This window comes from Lactuca virosa, chromosome 4 (assembly GCF_052849685.1).
Source record: "Lactuca virosa cultivar CGN04683 chromosome 4, Lactuca_virosa_CGN04683_v6, whole genome shotgun sequence".
Classification (NCBI taxonomy): domain Eukaryota; kingdom Viridiplantae; phylum Streptophyta; class Magnoliopsida; order Asterales; family Asteraceae; genus Lactuca; species Lactuca virosa.
Genome location: NC_136429.1, coordinates 110,902,958 through 110,908,871, shown reverse-complemented (window position 1 = coordinate 110,908,871; position 5,914 = coordinate 110,902,958).

Below are 5,914 nucleotides of genomic sequence, written 5' to 3'. Positions count from 1 at the left end.
TCATATGTCAGCACAAGGCTGTACCGGGTCTATTTACCCCACATACATATAGAAAACAGGCACACATGCATATAACACATACAACAAGAGTCACAAAGACTACAAGCACATAACATATCCTAGTGTCCTACAGTATAGTGAGCAAGTTGACCTCAGTCTGCTGTCAGTCAAACAGATGATTGGGGTGCTGAACCGGAAAATTCCCGCACTAATCAATCAAACAAAACCCTAATTAATAATTGGGACATAAACCATAACTGAAAATCTAGTTCATTTCTCCAACACCCATGGTAAAAGACCATTTTACACTTTTCTCACTGGGCCCAATAACCGAGGACCATGCCAATAGCACCAAAAGTCCAATATGGCCCAAATTCCTAAATGATAGCCAAGGCCCATTATAGGCCCAAATCCAAGAAGGCCCAAAGCCTAACAATGGCCCAAATTCAGAAAGACTAGTGGCCCAACAAGGCCCAAAACCCTAATAGTCCATTTATTGCCCAAACCACAAAAGTCAACGAAAGTCAAAAACTGGTGAGTACGCCTAGCATACTCAGACTTACGCCCGGCCTATGCCACCTTTGGCCAGTACGCGCTACGTACGAGCTGGGTACGCCCAACGTACTCCACAGCAGCCCAAACCCACTATTAAGTGCTTAATTGTTTAAGCCACTAAGTCCACTTCTCAGATCTGATCGTAAATGATGTCTTAACACGTAAAGAACTTTACTCCTTTGCATGTTTTAATGGAACCCAATACTTGTTTTTGACCAACAAAACCCATAATAATATCCCTAACTCATGCATGGTCCAATATACCACATCAAAATTCCATTTTTATGCAAAAGGAACCTCAAAAATGCTAAGATCTACCATCCCTGGTTTCTGGAGTAGCTCATACTCTCAAGCATGACTTAAGGGACCACAAAATGCATAAAAACAATCCCTAACTAGATCTATCATTATGAACCATCAATTTAAGAGCTTTATACCTCCAAAAGCTTTCCAAGTTGGTGATGATTCTGGATCCACAAGCTCCAACCACACCAATGCATCTTCCAAGAGCTCTTCTTCCTTTAAGATCACTAAAACACTCTCAAAGATCACTTCCAAGCTCAAAACACTCAAATCACAATTAGGGTTTCGTTGTCAGAGTTTGGAGAGGGTGGAGGTTGGTCATAAGTGTTGGATTAATGTCTAAGTCCATAACTATAATTGGTAAGACTTGACCCGACCCGGCATGGTCCATTTGGGTTGCATGGCATCGGGACAATTGGATAGACAAGATGAGGAAAAAGGATACTAGTGATTTATATTAATATATTATAAGTTCTAATATATTAATATATAATCATATTATTTAATTAGTATTGATTAAGAATTAATTTATAATTAATTAAGTGATCAAAAGGAACTAATTAAATATGGACTCTAAGATATATGTGTGTGATGGGCCAAGTTCATTTAGGTTGGGCTAAGCTTTCATGGATAGTCCATGGAGTGTTTAACCCATGGATCATATGAAATGAAAGGTCATGGGTATTAGGGTGTAACCCTAATCTCCACACTATATAAAGATGTCCTTGGTTGGTGAAATTGGAACTAGTGTGTGTACACAAAAGGGCAAGGCCGATTTCACTAGAGAGAACCAAAGTATCCTTATTCTCAAGGTTATTCCAAGTGTTCATGGTGTTGTGTGAACCATTTGAGGTGTCACACTTGGGGCACTAGGCACTCAGGCTTCATGAAGACAAGTTACATAAAAAAAAGGTATGTATTCTATCTATTTTATTACCCAAGTATATGATACTTATATGCTAGTATAGGGTAATATATTGGAAACTTCATATTTGCATGTATAATAGAGAAAACATAGATCCAAGGTATTTAAGGTTGTATGTGCACCATAGGATGTTGTAGTATACTAAAACCCAACAGTGGTATCAGACTGTTTTCTGTTATATTCATGCAAATGTTTGATTTTCAAAGTTGAAAAAAAAAGAAAAAAACATGAAGTTTGTCAAATTTTAAGATAATTACTTGTTTTGTGAAAAACTAATTATTTGTAAAATTTGAATCATTTGCTATATGAGTTGAATTAGGTCAAATTTAGTAAAAGATAAAATGATATTATTATTTTATTAGTTTTAAAAGTTTGATCTAAATGTTTTAAGGAGTTACAAATTTTCTCATAAAATTTTGGAGCTCAAAAAGTTTTTTTTAAAGTTGTGATCTTATGTGTTTTGAAACCTCCATAAGTTATGGATATGAAAAGGTTTTAACAAAAAATTGATTCAAAGTTTTTATGGAGTTACAAAATTTGGTGTTAATGTTTTAAAGAATTCCATAACTTATTCTTAAGTTATGAAACATGAAACGTTTCATCATAAAACAAGCATTTAACTCCATAAGTTATGGATTACCAAAAGTTCTATGTTTCCTTGATTTATGAGTTAGTTTAGATTAATGGAAAAAAAAATTGTGTTTTAGTTGTTTTCAATCCTAATTAATCTAAAAGTTGTTCATAAAATGTGTTTTTTTTGTAACTTGTCCTCAAGTTATATGAAAAGTCACATTTATGAATCTTAAAAACTCATAAATATGCCTTAGGTTACAAAAAAAATGAAGAGTCTTTTTTTATAAATAGTTTTTATGGCTCCATAACTTGTCCTCAAGTTATTGATGTCCAAGAGTCTCTTCATTAAAAGTTTTAAAGCTTTACTTAAAACTCATAAGTTATGAAAATCCAAGAGTTTTGAATAGTTTCAAAACTTGCCCTCAAGTTTTGGAATTTGAAAAGTTTTCTCTAATGAATACTTTAATTCCAAGTTAAGCCCTTAGAATTTTAAAAGTTAAAATTCAACCCTTATACTTTATAATACTATAAGTTAATAATATATATATATATATATATATATATATATATATATATATATATATGTGTGTGTGTGTGTGTGTGTATAAGAGCAAGTCAGTCTTACCATTAGTAGGCCTCATTCACGAAGCCGGTCTATAAGGGGGGTATAAGGTTGTTGCCTATAAAATGGCAGCTTAATGGGTGTCCACTCTCACCCACCGCTTCCTTGACTGGTGGAGGGTCGTTAGCCGAACAGGTAGGACAAGGACTATAATTCTCCCTTCATTAAAAGTATTAATGATAAATACTAAGTAACTAAACCTTTTATTAATTCCCAATCTTAATTACTTAGGAAAATATGAATAAGGTGCTAATCCATGAAATTACACTTTGCACTTTGTTTAAACCGTTAGTGGAGCGTGTGTGGTTAACCGGCACACTAACCTGGATTTAACAAAGTAGGCAAAGGGTAACTTAATATTTATCATAGTATCGGTGGAGCTCGTGTGGTTAACCGGCACATCGATTGAGGGGTAAATATTAAGGGTACCAAGTATATTTGCATGGTTACTTCACACCTTGTTTTGTGATCCTCGGCATCCCAGTCACAAAACCTGAAGGGCACACTCGAGATTGAAACATGCCATTGAAAAGTTCAATGAATCTCAAAAGATCTAGGAGTTTCAAATCCAATTAAAACTTAATTATATTTCGTTTTTCATGGTGGAAATTGGTAAATCGTCATTTACCTACCTTCAACTATTTTATAACTCGGATTACGGCATCCCTCTTCCAGTTATAAATAGGTTGTTGGATCCTAGCCTTAATATTTCATGTTGGGTGTTATATTAAGGACTTTAAATCAACTATCTTGAATATCCCCAAAAGATGTCTAGCTCAGACATCTATGATCTTCCCAAATCTCTTGGAACTTTACTTCCTCCACCTCCTCCAATTATTCTCCCTAACCCACAAGTTCAAAGGTCACTCAATCCCTATTGGCAAGCAAGGTCTATGTGTGATCGCATCTTGGAGATGAAGTCACATATTGACAAGCCGGGAGAGTTGGGTGTCAAAGTCTTAAGAAGGTTGGATGTTCAATCACTTTCTAAGTCACTTAGTGAGTTCCTTTGGGACTACTATGAAACAGACTATGACATGACCCTTAATGATCTTATCTATTTGCTTGGTCAGCAATGATTTGAGGACTAGTAAAGCAAATTGATTAGGAGATCAACTTCCCAATGGACATTGACAATGGTAACATTGGATATCTAGAAAAGCCTTCTCATCCCAAAGAAAGGGTTTTACCATAGTCAACTAGGTTGACCAAATGGTAAATAGAAAGGCTAAGTCTGCGATAGTCCCATGTACCATTCCCAGTGAGTCCATATGTTTCTCTTGCCAAAGGAAGGGGCATTGATTGCGAAGCTGCCTATTTACCTGAAAGATCATAAAGTTGATCAAGTCAAGAAGTTTGACTCTGCTTCAGGTAAAGTTCACTATCTAACTCTGTTAAGTTTATATTCTGAGATTCTTATTACATGATGTGACTTGGTCACATGTTGATGTTTTAAGAATCGAAGAAAAAGTGAAGAAACTTAAAGGAAGTATATGCTGATTCTGATCGCGAAGATGGTTTTCGATCGCATGGTTCGGTGATCAGAATTTTGAGTTGTTGCTTAGGAGTTATGATATATTGCTTAGGAATAGATAACAACTAGTTTTTCATATGCATTTGCATTGTAAGGATAAGTTTTTCCGGAAGTTTTAAAATAAAATAAAAAAAACAGTTTTGATTTATTTATTTTAAGTATCCTTACAATGGCATTTGTGAAAAATTGTTGTTTACATGTTTCCATTGATAGCAATATTGGAAAATGGATATGATTCTTTCATTTGTGGTAGTGTCTAAATTTACCAAATAAGGAAAGTTTCTCATCACCCAAGTTTCAATTGGACCGAAACTTGGAATCATGCAAGTTGTATAGTATGATGAATGAGAACTTTCAGCTTTCGAAAATTAAGACTAATTCCTTGTTCACATGTATATGTGAGTCAAGTAAATGACTAAAGGGATCGAGTACACATTCTTGTGCACTAGTCAAGTCCACCACAAAGATCGATAAGACTATTCGTCATGATTTACTAAATTTTAGTAAATATGGTTATACTTAATGGCTTAAGTGTAATTCTGAAGCATTGGAAAAGTCTCGATGTATGGCAGAACGAATGAGAAGAATCAAATTAGGCAGAAAGATAAAAGTTTCTCAAATCTGAAAATATGGGAGAGTACTTTAGTATCATGTTTTGTGATCATCTTAATGATTTAAAAACCACATCACAATTGGTCTTCTAAGGACATCTTAGTGCATTCTTATGATTAAGAAGAGGAGTCATGAATTGTTGAAATGGTTAAATCAAGAAGATGAGTCATACTTCGTTTCAAAACAAGTCTTAGAGTCATACTCCAAGACTATAAGTTGAGTGACATATCTTAAAGAAAGGTTTATAACACTTGTCAAATGTAAGAGTAAAAGTGTCATACTCTTGTACATTTGAAGTTGGTAAGTTGTGATGTTTTGGATTAAACAAAGACCAACTAAGGCCAATTGTGTGAAGTGTTTGTCTTGATAAAGAATCCGCACTATCCATCGAATATTTGACAAGAGAGTCTTATATGTCAAGACGACAGTGGGAGTCTTAAAGGTCTTGAAAGTCTCAAGAACTAATCAAGAGTAAAACCTGAGGTTCTTCACTAGCACACAACTTGAGGTTTATAACCTATCGTGTTGACATACTTCTATTTCTGTGCCCATTCCAGTTAAAGTTGGTTTTGCATATGAGTTCTTAGAGTTCTCAATTGGTTGCATAACAACTTCGAAGCAATGGCAGGCCCTTGTACTGCCAGGTGGCAAGAAATTAAGATTTAGTTCAGTCCATATGAGTTTGGATTTGTCACTAACCTTGTCTTGTGATTATGGTTTTGACAGATTCACATGGATAAGAACACATACACCATAAAATCTAAGGGTCATAAGGTTTCTCTCCGATTCA